This window comes from Paramisgurnus dabryanus, chromosome 1 (genome assembly GCF_030506205.2).
Source record: "Paramisgurnus dabryanus chromosome 1, PD_genome_1.1, whole genome shotgun sequence".
NCBI lineage: Eukaryota > Metazoa > Chordata > Actinopteri > Cypriniformes > Cobitidae > Paramisgurnus > Paramisgurnus dabryanus.
Window position 1 is genome coordinate 76,180,008 of NC_133337.1, and position 14,675 is coordinate 76,194,682.

At 36.4% G+C, this 14,675-nt stretch overlaps 1 long non-coding RNA gene across 6 annotated transcripts; it reads left to right on the forward strand.

The window, feature by feature from the left end:
• The first annotated feature begins 2,009 nt into the window (after window positions 1-2,009).
• Window positions 2,010-12,371, forward strand: LOC135734528 (uncharacterized). Of its 6 annotated transcripts, none has more exons than XR_010527382.2 (8): window positions 2,010-2,090; window positions 2,796-2,838; window positions 3,557-3,649; window positions 3,820-3,886; window positions 3,952-4,055; window positions 5,815-5,900; window positions 9,076-9,172; window positions 12,071-12,371. It is a non-coding gene; the product is annotated as an uncharacterized lncRNA (long non-coding RNA). The 6 variants fall into 6 exon arrangements; XR_010527379.2 differs by lacking the exon at window positions 2,010-2,090 and adding an exon at window positions 2,424-2,533; XR_010527380.2 differs by lacking the exon at window positions 2,010-2,090 and adding an exon at window positions 2,425-2,510.
• The last annotated feature ends 2,304 nt before the right edge of the window (window positions 12,372-14,675 follow it).

Sequence of the window (14,675 nt, forward strand, 5' to 3'; positions counted from 1 at the left end):
ACACGTTAAGGATTTTGAATAATAGCAATGTAAAAATGCTACATGTTGATGTATGGTTGATGTATAGTTCACATACTTTGCCTATAGTTTTCTTCATAAATGTTCAGTGAAACAGTTTGAAAATTGACATGGACAAAGTGTGGGTCATCCTAAATGAGATATTTTTGAAATGTTGTTGTTACACGTTAAGGATTTTGAATCATAGCAATGTGAAAATGCTACATGTTGATGTATGGTTCACATACTTTGCCTATAGTTTTCTTTATAAATGTCCAGTGAAACAGTTTGAAAATTGACATGGACAGAGTGTGGGTCATCCAAAAGAAGATATTTTTGAAATGTTGTTGTTACACGTTAAGGATTTTGAATCATAGCAATGTGAAAATGCTACATGTTGATGTATGGTTCACATACTTTGCCTATAGTTTTCTTCATAAATGTCCAGTGAAACAGTTTGAAAATTGACATGGACAGAGTGTGGGTCATCCAAAAGAAGATATTTTTGAAATGTTGTTGTTACACGTTAAGGATTTTGAATCATAGCAATGTGAAAATGCTACATGTTGATGTATGGTTCACATACTTTGCCTATAGTTTTCTTTATAAATGTCCAGTGAAACAGTTTGAAAATTGACATGGACAGAGTGTGGGTCATCCAAAAGAAGATATTTTTGAAATGTTGTTGTTACACGTTAAGGATTTTGAATAATAGCAATGTAAAAATGCTACATGTTGATGTATGGTTGATGTATAGTTCACATACTTTGCCTATAGTTTTCTTCATAAATGTCCAGTGAAACAGTTTGAAAAGTGACATGGACAGAGTGTGGGTCATCCTAAATGAGATATTTTTGAAATGTTGTTGTTACACGTTAAGGATTTTGAATCATAGCAATGTGAAAATGCTACATGTTGATGTATAGTTCACATACTTTGCCTATAGTTTTCTTTATAAATGTCCAGTGAAACAGTTTTAAAATTGACATGGACAGAGTGTGGGTCATCCTAAATGAGATATTTTTTGAAATGTTGTTGTTACACGTTAAGGATTTTGAATCATAGCAATGTAAAAATGCTACATGTTGATGTATGGTTGACAGACTTTGCCTATAGTTTTCTTTATAAATGTCCAGTGAAACAGTTTGAAAATTGACATGGACAGAGTGTGGATCATCCAAAAGAAGATATTTTTGAAATGTTGTTGTTACACGTTAAGGATTTTGAATCATAGCAATGTGAAAATGCTACATGTTGATGTATGGTTGATGTATAGTTCACATACTTTGCCTATAGTTTTCTTCAAAAATGTCCAGTGAAACAGTTTGAAAATTGACATGGACAGAGTGTGGATCATCCAAAAGAAGATATTTTTAGTTGTAAGTACACGTTAAGGATTTTGAATAGTACCAGGGCAAAAATGATGCATGTTGATGTATTGTGGACAGCCTTTGTGTACAGTTTTCTTTGTTAATCTGCTGTAATTTATTTTCATAAGTCACAAACAGAGTGGGGTCATCATGAAGAAGGTCGTGTCAATAAAGTAAACCCTGTAGGCAAAGCAAGAAAGTAATGTTACAAAACATTTGGAAACATTTAAAAAAACAATATTTTTGTCAACAATTGAAAGTGAAATGTGTCATAGCCTACTGTGAATAGAATTTTTTTTTGTAATGTGTAATATAAAATACGTTGTTAATACGTTTATATTGTTATTGGGTAAATGAACCGATTAAATAGCAAAAACAATGACAGCCGGATGACGTCAAACACCGCGAGAGCAAGTCGAAATTAGCCTCCGTAATATTTCTCGAGCCGCTCTCGCGGTACTTTGACGTCATGCAGCCGTCAATTCTTTCGGCGCGCGAGCGAAGTCGAATCGCGTTGGTCTATGTCAGTTTTTTGGCCGCTGCAAGTATCCGTACCGTAATGTTACAGAATGACGTGCATCACAATTTAGGCGCCGGCTGGCTTGACCATAGATATGTATATAAAGGCTAGATGGCTCAAGGCGGAGTCAGCTGTGTCGTCACTTGGCGGCCATCTTAGGTCAGTGCTGCCATAGTGCTGCTCCCTGCTGCTGTGGACGGAAGGTGAGTGACATACGCCAACTAAAATGCTCGTAACTTGCTGAATTCTTGACGGATTTACAAACGGTTTGGTTTTTTACAAACGTTATTAACGTGGCTATAATTCTGGATGCTTTAACATGTTTCATGAATTTTTTATTTATTTTTAGTATACGTATTCAGTGTCATAGGTACATCTTTGACGTTTATAACAAACCAATCCGTTTGAAAATCGGTAAAAAATTAAGCAAGTTATGGTCATTTAAAAGTACCTGCATCATTAAAACTCAATGCTACAAGTGAGCGAGCGCCCTGTCCTAAGATGGCCGCCAAAATGCGGACGTTCCACTCAAATGGCCATCAGCGCGGACGAGCCATCTAGCCTTTATATACATATCTATGGGCTTGACCATGCATTTGCAGATGACGGCTCACTTGACGGGGGTTCGTGACCCATCTGAGCTAATGTAGTAAAGATCTTTTATTTGTCTTTACCTTCTATAAAAATGTGTTATCCTCGTTCTTCAAATTTATTTGACATTGTTTAGTTAATTATAACGCAAGTTATTTAAATGTAGGGTTTGACGCGTAAATGTAGGGTTATTTAACTTACAGTACGGGCACACAGTTTTCAGTAAGTTAGCCTGTTAAAACGGTTAAGAATTTAAACAGAAGCCATCAATTCTGGATTAATAACTATTGTATATTTATGTTCACTTTTCTTTACAGGTCATTTTCTTGTTGTGTTGTGATGTGTTCCATTGGCTGAAGAGTAAGTATTATTTTGTGTTTATATTTTCATCCAATACATAAGCGCCCAAAAAGTGCATATCTGGTTTATCATTGTCATTAGGAAAATATAAGAAAATAATTTAGGATACAATTGTTATTGTTCAGCACAGCAATTCATTTCTTTTTGATTTGATTTGATTTATTGGACAAAAAGTGAAATAACACATTTGTCAAGGATAACACAATAAAGTTAATATAACTTATTTCCATTGTGGTCCTTAATGTCACTATTCCTTCTACAGTATGTAAGTTAGGCTTACATATTTCAAACCCTTTGTTTTCAATAGACAGAGCCAGAAGTGAATTCATAGTTCAGAGTGGATGTTGACATAAGTTTTAGAGAGGCTTCATATTGACATATAAAATTTGTCTTTGTGGTGGTGTACATAACAGCATTATTTTCTATCTTTATGTATTATGGCTTTAATCATAATTTTTTAAATGATGGCTATGTCCATGAGCTACCACCCACCATTGTAACGCACCACCAAGCTAGCATTTTGTAATAGAAATCAATAATTTACAATTTATTTTTGAAGCATCTCCCCTACAATGCATTTAGTATTTGTTTTGTATTCAGATCAAATTCTACTAATCGTAATAACTAAGATGCAGTGTTTTGTATTTCACAATTTATATTTTCTTTTGAAAAGGGGCCATGACTTGTTTTTTATTTTATTATGTGTTTCATATTGTAGGCAGATTACCATGCAATTTGATGAAGTGTGATAAAATACACAGAGGTGAAGTCACGTGTCTTTCCAGATGCCCAAATCTGTACCACTCAAAAGGTAATGAAGTGACAGTGTACCATGACAAATAATGTAAACATTATTTCTTTCAAAGTTGTACTTGGGCCACAGTTTTTTGTATTTCTAACCAAAACATTACATTTATGATTCTATACTAATGAAATATGTTTTTCTTTTTCCAAACTTTATCAAATGCAATGATCGCTAAGATGAGCCTGAAGAGGAGATTTGGGAAGATGCTGTTTCATAAGTCTTTGCTTTGCCAGATCACCTGTGGTAAGTTTGTAAAAGATATATTAAAAATAGGACCAGAACATCTCCTAATCAAATTTTTTGATCAGGTCGGGATGTCTGCTAACATGATGCCTTGTTGGTCTGGGCGAGTTTGAAGTCTCTCACAGACAGTCCAGAAGGTCTGGAGTCCAATCCATGTTAGCTTTTATTGGTAAGGGACTGCACAAAAGGCTGTTTGACCCACACCTAAAGCAACCAGTCAATAGCCTCTTTCACACAGTAGTTCTGGTAAATTACCATGAATTTACCAGAATGAATTTACCAGTAAATACAAAAATGTGCTGTTCACACACGCAGTGACGTTCCGTCTTTTTACCAGTAAGACATCATTCACACATCAGTATCAAAATACCGGTAAATTCGTTGAGAAAGCGGAAGTTCCTGTGGGGTGCGGCGAGCTCAGTGTTGTATTTGTAAACAATCCACGTCGTTCATATCCACGGTCCGTATTTTGTTGTTTTCACGTCTGTGGTAAACAGTCGCGAAGTTGCTCATGATGACTAAACAACATTGCATGAGGGGACGTCAAACCGAAAATGCATTTTAAACAACAGTACTGTTTGCACTTTAGGCTTCACAGAGGGCGTGCTACGTCGGCAATTCTGCAAGTAGGTGGTAAGCTGTTTTAAACAGCTTTGGTGAAGAAATATGGATGTAAACTTCAGGTGTGCTCGACTTTCAAGCAGCATGTGTGTGGAAACGTCCGTAAACAGTGCGGGGGTAAACGCATCATTTGTATTAAACATTATGATTGGCCCGAAGCTTTCAGCACGGTCTGACGTCGTCCGTTCTAAATGCCGGTAATCCTATATTTTTCGTTCACACATAGCGCTTACCGGTAAAATACTGGTAATCTTACAACCTCTCTTACTGGTAAATTGGGAGCACTGATTTACCGGAAAGGTTCTGTTCAACTTCACACATGATCTGTTAACTGCAATTTACCAGTAAATGTTTGCTCTGTTCAGCATCTCTTTGGGGGGAGGGTTTTAAAGTTGATATGACCTAAGTATTCCGACCCTTTACTCAGTACTTAGTTAAACACCTTTTGAAGTAGCAGTTACAGCCTCAGGTCATTTTGGGTATGACACAGCAATCTTTGCAACTTCTGGATTCATTTGTAACCAAAGCAATCAGAAGCACCATTCACTTCTATAGTATTCTTTTATCCTACTATGGAAGTCAATGGTGCTTCAGGTCAGTTTGGTTACAGACATTCCTCAAAATATCTTCATGTGTTCATCAGAACCCATCAGCAACCATCAAGAGAAATTGGAGGCAGCTGAGCTAAATTGCAGATATTGATGCAAATGATCTGAATATGTATAATGTAAATACGTACATAAGCTAGGCATGTTCCAATCCTAAACTTTCAATATAGTTAATGGACATTTATATTATATTTCACAAGTTAATAATGATTTATATGCATAAAATAATGATTTACTGACTGCTTAATATGTTCTAGACTTTAAAAACGGTTGTGTTAAAACAAACCCAATCATTGTTATTTTTGGGACACATTTAAACTCACTGCCTTGTCCCAAACTAGACACAGCTGTGTTTTTATTTGAACAACACATCTGTGTTACTTTTAATACAACGTTGTTGTATACACACAGAGTTGTGTCTAGTTTTGGACAACGCATTTAGTGTTTTTTAATGTAATATATAAACACTGATTGGGTTTGTTTTAACACAACCATTTTAATAAGATACTGTGATTTTAGAAGAATGCAAACAATTGCTGTATGTTAGAATTGTTAATTTTAAATTGCTCACAGTAGGACTATAATTAATTACTACAGTAAACAATTCTGCCAAATGCATAAATGCAACAAAGTATATAGTCAGTATGTGTTCATAATTATTTTCTACTTATTAGAAAATACATGTTGTTGTTGTTTTAGATTAACTACATACGGTCCCTTGGGGGAGCCAACCCAGGTGAAGTCCACTGAAGTCCCGATTGCCTACAGCATGAAATGGAGGAAGGGTAAGAAAGCCTTCCAAATGCTTAGAATCTGCCCTTTAATAATAGGCAAGCTTTCTTTTTCATCTCATTGTTTAAACTCATTTCTGTCCGTTTATTCTCAGCAATATCCAATTAAAAGAGACAGAATAAGATTGGACCAGAATATCACACTCTAAATTCTGCTGGGTTATTTTTAACCCAATGCTGGGTAAATATTGGACAGAACACATGGGTTACCTTTTAAATAAAGCACTGCATTGAAACAACCCAGTATAGGTTTATTTATTATTTACTAATGGAGTATGCCTACTAGAAATGGGTAAATTAAGGCATGCTCAAGAAGAAAAGTGGCCAAGAAGAAAATGCATTACGTTAGGACTAGGGATGCTCCGATCGATCGGCCGCCGATCGGTATCGGCCGATAACGTCATTAAATGACTCGATCGGTCCTCGCTAAATTTGCCGATCTCATAAACCGATCTTTCTGTTTACCTTTGTCAACATAGGGCTCCTGAATGCGGCTGCAGTTAGAGACCATTTTTACGCAATGCGAGCATTTTTATAACCCATCGCTCGTGTGACTTGCAAGATTTGCATTTCTCTCTTTGCGTTTGCAGAGATAAGCGTATTTTCTATGAGGACGCGATCTGATCAACAGCGCGACGCGTCTTCACATTCCCATCAAACAGCGTATACAACACACATCTATCGCGGATAATTGCATCCTCATGCCAAAAGTTTATTATTTGCATGCGTTTTAAAGTTTGAGCGTTTAAACTTTCATTTTCCTCACAGCTGCTCTTGTCCGTGTACATCCGGCGCATGCACACACAGAAGCCTCAGTCATCAGTGCACGTGAACAGAGTGATCTCTCTCACGTCTTAAAGCTACAGTATCCTAATTCATCTATCAATAAAATCAGTTTCTGCTCTTCACTAAAGAACTGTTATACTTCATACGAATGCGTGTATGTTTAATTCATACAGTTTAGACTTTGAAGTGTTTTATTTTTATCACTTTTAACTGACATAAGACTTTTTAAAGGCATATTCAATTTCTCTTTGCAGAAGAAATATTTGTTGTGCTAATTTTTTGATTCTCTATTAAAACAATAATAAACCTAATTACTGCAAGTAATATAACAAAGGCAACATCTGTGTTATTACTTTATCTAGAAAAAATGTTACCAGTAACAGTCATCAAAAAGCTTGCACATCAGCTTGAAAAATCGGTATCAGCATTGGTATCGGCCGATCACGAAGACAACAAATCGGTGATCGGTATCGGCCTGCAAAAACCCTGATCGGAGCATCCCTAGTTAGGACTAGGCCTGTCGCGATAAACGATAAATCGATTAATCGCACGGTAAATAAAATGAGCTCGATCATTTTTTTCGGCCGCAATAATTCACATTTGCATGCTTGTTTGTTTTCCTTGTCTCTCTCTCTCTACCAAAGAGACTGGATGACCGCTCCGTGCAACGAGTGACAAGGAGTGAACCCTCGTCAGTCATTTGTCAGTCGCATGATCTGTGTGGGGAGGGGGGACTCCTGGCGTAGCCTATCACAGTAGGCGTACTGAGGAGGATGAGCGCCGCGTGAGGAGTGTAGCAGGAGAAAACACTAGTTGAGACGAGAGTTGAAGAAAAAGATGGATTTACTAGAGGCTGTTTACACTTGTCATTAACATGCGTTTTCATCGATCTGATCACAATGTTTTACGTCTTTTCTGACTTTTCTGACACAAGGTGAACAGTGCTATTTTTAGCCTTTCATTGATAAACTAAAGCGGGTGATCTCCGCAGTTTCATTTTGCAAGCGTGTGAAAGTTGCGCGATCTTATTTCATCAATTGCGCTGAAAATTCAGAGAAAGCTCTAACATATACATGTAGAAAATACTGTGCAGCATGTTTACTTCCTAAACAAGCAGTGGACATAATATTAGTTTGCGTCCATATAAACTCATAATTACTCCCGCTGGCGTTTAAATGACAGCGGAGAGACTCGACCACCGTCTCGACAGACCACCCCCTCACAGTATTCAGGACAGAAGCGGTCGAAAGTGGACAAAAGAGACGGATTTAAATACCAGGTGTAAACGTGATATGTCTCTCTCGTCCACTTGTGATCTGATCAAAAACACATCTTAATACCAAGTGTAAACAGCCAAGTTTCAAAACCAAACGCTACAGCTGCAGTGTGGGAGTACTTTGGATTTAAACCTAATGACCGAGGTGAACCACTAAACCTGAACGAGCCGTTATGTCGCATTTGTGGTAAAAACGTAGCACTTAAAAGTGGCAACACGACAAACATGCATATGCACCTAAAACGCAATCATCCTGTTATTTTGTTCATTTCTTGTGGATATTTAAAATGTCTTCCAGTTCCAGTATTACTTATTGTTTAGAAACAAAAGTTTATAGATCTTTGAAAAGGTGTATCTGCATTATTATAATGGTCCCGGAGCATCAATGTTATCGTCTATCGTGATAAATTCCGAGGCAATTTATCGTCTAGCAATATTTGTTATCGTGACAGGCCTAGTTAGGACTGATGTGATTTGTAACTGGTACTGATGTGCTTATAAAATAAGAAAAACATATAAATGATCAGAATATCAACTTGCATAATTATGCATGTAGTAATCATAACAACAGTTACAACCATACATCACAATTGTGGTTATACAGGAGTATGAGCATGACATGACATGACATGATGAACTTGTATGTTTAATTCAGGGGTGGCAAATGTTGGTCCTGGAGGTCTGCAGTCCTGCAGAGTTTAGCTCCAGCTCTAATCAAACACACCTGAACAGGCTAAAATCAAGGTCTAAAGAGTTACTAGAAAGCTACGGGCAGGTGAGCTTTTATCAGGGTTGGAGCTAAAATCTGCAGGACTGCCCTCTCCAGGACCAATGTTCGCCATCCCTGGTTTAAATGGCACATATTTTACAAGGCCAATTCTTATGAATTTGTACAGTAAATCATACAAATACCTATGACTATTATTAAAATAAGAATGAATTAAATCAGTACAATGAGCCACCTCGTAACATACATAGTACTAATTGCCATGAGATTGTGTTTTTTTATAATCAGCTGAAAAATTAATTTAATTCTTTCATCGAATTGTATTTACAATCTACACATTATAGAAATTATTGACTGTGATTATTTTATTTTGTTTACAGAATCAACACAGAAAAACTACAAGGCATTAAAGGCCCTTGACGTGGAAGACTTAATTGCATTAGCCCTGAAATTTGCCCCACACAGAAATTTAAAATGGTAATCATATTCAGTGTTTCCCACAGGATTTAGAGAGACTTTTTTAGAGCATGTGGCGATTACGTCACACGCTAATTAGCATATATGTGATGTGTTTGCGTTTGATCGAGTGTTGGCACCTGAAATATGTTTAATTTCTTCTCTTTTATCTGTCACATTATATTGCATATTAGGGATGTGCATTTATGTCATTTTTTCATTTCGATTAATCCATAGGTCTGAAGAACGAGTACTCGATTAACTGGGGGCGGGGCAATCAAAGGGGCGTACACGTCATGGTGAAAATGAAAATATTTTTATTAAAAACACTCAAATAAAACTTAATTTCGAAGAAACTATGACAGAACAATGAACACATACTAGAGTTTAAATGAATTAAATGTTTTTAACAGAAACCTCTAACAGGAAAAGCTTTCTTTCTATATGACGCACTCTGCATAATATTAAGCCTTTATACAACATAAATGTACAACGTCCATCTATCTGCATAAATGCAAGACTTCAACTAAGTTTTCAACTAAGTTATCTAAAAAAAAAAGAAAGTTTAACTCCGTTTGTGGATGTGCATCATAAACAGTGCACTTTTAAACACGTCCAATCATAGCTCAAGCTTCATAACATTAAGCAGCTTTAAGTGTTTTGCTATCATTTTAGCATTTAGCTGTGTCGTGTCGTCCTCTTACCTCAGTCAAGATGTAATGGTAATGCTCGTATGGCTCTCTGGTATCTCTTGACATTTGATGTTTAAATATGAGATGATAACCCATTGAACTTTTACGGCGCTGTACATTTTGCAACTGACTGACTGTATTTCCGAAGATCACGGCATCCTTTTAAACCATAGTGCCTCAGTGATGTGAGGTGTGACCGGCTTCGCGGGCTCGCGGGCTGCCGCGCATTACGCAGATTGGCGGGTTGCTGATGCGCGGTCGCGCGGAATTATCTGTTTGTTTTTGAATCACGCATGGTAATGCTACTGATGTCATACGTCGGTCTGCGTAGCTCGACACGACGTCAAACACGCATCTCCAGACCCAGTCTTTACTGCCACATGCGAACGTAACGCTAACCAGACACCCAAATGCCGCCATATCAACAATAAATAAATAAATAAACCCACATGATCATCGTTTTCGTGATCGATCATCGATGCCACATTCGAGTACTTGAGCAATCGAGTACTCGTGCCCATCCCTATTGCATATTACAGTTTTTCTCAGTTGCTTAAACACATTTACTGAAATTATGCCTCATATTCTCTAAACAGTAAACACAATTGCATAACATCTCACACAATACTCCAAGTATTATATTTTCAGGTCAAAATTAAACTCTACACTCAAAACCATGGAGGCAACAGTGAAGCGACTCAAATTAGGCTTTACTCGTGGCTCAGCCTCCCTCATAATCATACCATGGACAAGGACATGGTCAGCTAGAGTGGCTTGAATCTGAGACTGCTTGTCACCTTTCACCATGTCCTCCTCCTCTTCCTCCTCCTTCAACAAGTCCTCTTCCTCCTCCTTCTTTCCCTCCTTCTTTCCCTCCTCCTCCTCCTCCTTTGCTAATTGAGCCTTAGCTGTGCTGACTTGAGTGAACAGTATTGAATGCTAGTGCTTTCCATATGACCACATGGTGTAAGCCCCGAGAGATGTAGGGATTTGTGTGTAGAGTTTTGAAGTAAAACTTCACTGATTTAAAACTCATGTGTTAAATCAGGGGAGTAGTGTTTATTGTTCAGCAAATTGATTTTGAATGATTGTGCTTCTTGAAAAATGGCGTTATGGTTTTGAAATTTTAGTTCAAAAGCCTGTTTATAGTGTTTCCGCAATCGAGAAAAACTGTAAAACAACTGCATGCTATTTTTTACATATTATCTGTTCGGTTGTCAGACATGAAACGAGTATACTATAAAGTAGTGACAAAACACGACCCAGAAACACCTTGTGTTCAATTTAACTAGTTGTTCCTTTAACGGCTGCTAAAATCCTGATTTATAAACGCGACATCGTCTGAAGCGCTTGCAAGAATGAATTAAGCCGTTTACCAGTAAAATATAAATGTAAATTGGAACCACCATACTCAATCCCACAGCGACATCTTAAAATAAAAACTCGTTTCAATCTGTATAAAAACTGTACTATTGCAGTACTAAACTTTTACCAACTTGTAGCTGTCGAAGTAACAAAAAAAAACCTTTTGAATAGATTTGTTCTAAAAATACTAAGGTAAAAGAGAATCATTTTGCTGATTAAATCAGTTGTTGTAGAGAAAATAGCCTACTTTTAAAGAAACCATGCGTAAAAGATAGCATACTTTTGAAAATTATGGTGTGAAACTTTTTTACTTGTATACACTTTATCATATTGGTTTAACTCTGCTTGTTCGAATATATATAAATATATATATATATATATATATATATATATATATATATATATATATATATATATATATATATATATATATATATATATATATATATATATATATATATATATATATATATATATATATATATATATATATATATATATATATAGCCTTTATAGTTTAAAATAAAATGTCGTAAAGAATCATTATCAAAATTACTAATATCCTGGCGCTGAACTTTTTCTTGTTTGTATGTCTCTTGTTTATCAGTATACCAATATAATTATTTAAAATGAAATATTCTTCTGATAACCAAACTGCAGCGCACTAAATATATTTAAAACTTTTTACGAAGAAGTAGGCCTACACAAAACGCGTTTCAAATCTGTATATGCATTTTTATCAGACCATTTGACGGGGTCGTGCAACTTAATGATAATACTTTTGTCATTGAATTGTTCATCTAAATGTTTAACCTAATGTTACACTAACTTACGTTGCCTTTATTGTTTGTTATTTTTGCAGATGGCAGAGATTGCTGTGGAGTTCTGAAGTTCATTGTTTAAATGTTTTCATTTTTAAAATATTAAAATGTTTTTTATGATACAATGTTCTACATGTTTATTGCCAATTTTATGTGTTATATAAGCAAATTATCTACCCTATTATATTATTATCTAAGTCTATAAATTCTATAAATGTTCCTGTGATTAATGATTTTGATTTTATGTCTACGGATAAAGAATCCATGGATCAACATGGATTGTGTGATTATTTGTTCATTTAAATAGATTATATATAAATAAACTTAGTTTATATAGTGAAATCGTGTTTTTTTTAATGATTTAATTGTGAATTTGTATTATTAATGGTGCCTAAATATAGGGAATAACTAGAGGTTTTGAGAACGGTCCGGGAACGTTCTGGCAAGGTTCTGCAAACGTTCTGAGCAGGTTAGATTGATGTTACCCGAATGTTCCCGGAACGTTTCAAAAATAACGTTCTGGGAACCAAAATTTGTTAGCTGGGTTCCTAGTAACGCCCCCCCCCCAAGATTTTGTGCTGATTTAAAAATATGTTATCACTAAATGCAAGCACTAAAAAAATTTAATGTTTTACCCTATAAAGGTAAAATAGGTTCTAATGATTGAAACGTGTAAGCGGTTTGGGTGATTCATTCCACGGGTTTGTTAAAAGTTCCGATACCGAATATAGTTTTATTTTTTTATGAATGGTTATGTGTAGTCCGTAATATTATGGTATAGACATAATTTCTGAGGCAAGTGCGCGTTATTTATATTTACACGCGTTTGGTGTCGACGACAACACCCTAAAAATAACCTACACCCAGGGGCCTGCCTCTGTATGACGTTTTCAGATCCAATTGGTTATTCCCCATTCAAACAAACAAACTATTGGTTGCTTTTGCCGCTATTCAAACACAATAAGGAAGAGTACAAGGAAGTAAAACACTGGATGCTATATTGAAGAATAGACATGTTTGAAGGGAACCGCTAAGAATTTATACTGCTTTCGTTGATTACCAGGTAGTGTATACCATTAAGTAGCATTAAATGACATTTATTATTTAACGAAACCGGAGAGAAAAGTAAAGCTGTTTAAGCTGATTTGGGCAAGTAGGCTCTATACGGCGTTAAAAGCTAATTGTTGTTGTATGTAAGGCAGCTGGTACCCGGACCTGTCCCATTGTTAGTATTGCTAATAACGTTAGATCATCAGAATCACATCATTATTTGTTTAGGTTATTTACGGTTTCATTTAACGTCCCACATCCGTACCATTCATTCGCTTTTCATGTGGAACAGTCCCATTATAAATGTAGTATAGTCTGAAATATTAGGGTTGTTAAGATGTTTGTACCTTTATTAATATTTTTTAAACCAGTATAAAATGAGTAGTTGTAGAGATTTTTTACGTAATGTTTTTTTGTTATTTACAGCATAACCCAACAAACACAAAACGTTCCCCTAACGTTCCCATATGGTTCCCATTTGGTTATTTTTTTGGGAACCAAATAAGAACGTTCTGGGAACGTTCCCTGTAGGTTATTTTTATAATAACCTAAAGAGAACCTTCCCGGAACGTTCCCTGCAGGTTATTTGTAGGTTTTTTTTATAACCTAAAGGGAACCTTCCCGGAACGTTCCCTGCAGGTTATTTTAAGGTTTTTTATTTATAACCTAAAGGGAACCTTCCCGGAACGTTCCCTGCAGGTTATTTGTTGGTTTTTTATTTATAACCTAAAGGGAACCTTCCCGGAACGTTCCCTGCAGGTTATTTGTAGGTTTTTTGTTTATAACCTAAAGGGAACCTTCCCGGAACGTTCCCTGCAGGTTATTTGTAGGTTTTTTATTTATAACCTAAAGAGAACCTTTCCGGAACGTTCCCTGCAGGTTATTTTTAGGTTTTTATTTATAACCTAAGGGGAACCTTCCCGGAACGTTCCCTGCAGGTTAGTTTTAGGTTTTTTATTTATAACCTAAAGAGAACCTTCCCGGAACGTTCCCTGTAGGTTATTTTTAGGTTTTTATTTATAACCTAAGGGAAACCTTCCCGGAACGTTCCCTACCTCCTGAAAAAAACAGCTTAAACCAGGCTAAGCTGGTTGGCTGGTTTTAGCTGGTTTAAGATGGAAATAGCTGGCCAGCCTGGTCAAGCTGGTTTCCCAGCCTGGTCAAGGTGGTCTCCCAGGCTGGTCAAGGTGGTCTCCCAGGCTGGCCAAGCTGGTCTCCCAGGCTGACCAGGCTGGTCAAGCTGGTCTCCCAGCCTGGCCAGGCTGGTATTATGGCTGGTCAAGCTGGTCTCCCAGCCTGGCCAGCTTAAACCAGCTAAGACAAGCCAGCCTGACCACCAAGCAGGCATGACCAACCTTCAACGTTGAAATTTGATTAAAATAACCTCAGTTGTTTTTTCAACATTGATACAATGTTGAAACAAAGGTGAATGGTAAACGATTGCTAAAGGTTAATACAATGCTTAAAAATCAACGTTGAAATTTGGTTGAAATAATGTCAGTACGGCGAATGGTAAATGGTTCTTTTATGACATTTTAATTTGTGAATCCTTTAGATAAAAATGTAAAAACTCATTTAATGAAAATACTTATTTTT